This window comes from Acyrthosiphon pisum, chromosome A2 (genome assembly GCF_005508785.2).
Source record: "Acyrthosiphon pisum isolate AL4f chromosome A2, pea_aphid_22Mar2018_4r6ur, whole genome shotgun sequence".
In the NCBI taxonomy this organism is placed as follows: Eukaryota; Metazoa; Arthropoda; class Insecta; order Hemiptera; family Aphididae; genus Acyrthosiphon; species Acyrthosiphon pisum.
Genome location: NC_042495.1, coordinates 32877203 through 32878409, shown reverse-complemented (window position 1 = coordinate 32878409; position 1207 = coordinate 32877203).

Here is a 1207-nt window from a genome sequence, read left to right as displayed (position 1 = left end):
GAGTTGAAAAAAATGTCAAACTTTTTAATGGGTGGGGCTGGGGACATGTACGTGGTCTAGACGGAATTTTAATTAATTTTAATATTTTCCTTTTAATACATTTACAAATAAAGTACATACCTGTTTGAAATCGTGTACACAAAGTACCTACACAGTACACACCCACGTCATGTATATTAATTATCTTAAAATGGTGGTTCTGACAAAATATTTAATTATACCTATTTTAGCAAACAATTTCGAAAAATCACATCTATATCGACATCAATTTCTTGAGATATTGCAAAAGTTATCCTATAGAATCACAGTAGGTATCTATCCTCATCATAGGATTTATATTTATAGTTAAAAAAAGTTTAAAAATATATATGTTTAAAATGTAACATGCAATTATATTTTACTAATAAATTTATACTCTAATATACTATATCATATCATATATTATAAAAAAAATAAAATACAATTTTAGTATAATATATGATTAAAATATAAAATACCGCCGGTGGTGGCGGTAAAATTCGGGCATGCGGCGGTTTTTGAAATTACCGCTGCACGATATTTTACCGCGGCCGTTTTACCGCTGCAGTTTGTGGGCTCTCATAAGAACGCACGTGTTTTATTTTACGGCAACCGCCACCGCACCGCCACCGCCACCGCCACCGCTGCAGTGTATGCGGACCTTTATGGTATGACCATTGACCATAAATTATCATCTGCTCGTATCGAACTAATTACGTATAATAATAGCATTTTTATGTTATAAGATAAGGAAAGTAAATTATTTTCATCAAACACATACAAAATACATACAAAATGCATACAAAATTGCAAAATATGGGACGAAGCAACCCTATGTATAATTATAATATATATTATATTTTATATTATAAATTATAACATACGCTACTCCCTATTAATTATGCATTTTCCAAGAACAAAAAATTAATTAATATTACTATAACTAAATAAAAACGTTCCTATTTAATTTGTCACAATATTATTTTCCATGAAAATAAACGCTGATTTAATTTGTATATTGTGTTTTACATTTTAAATTAAGGTATTTAAATGTTGTGTTTGGTTTACATAATTTTGAACTAAATATCAAGTCTATACAAAAAATATCGATGGTTAAATTCATAAGCACTCGTCAAATTCTGGAATCATTAAGTTATTTACTAAACATCATTTGATGACACTATTATCA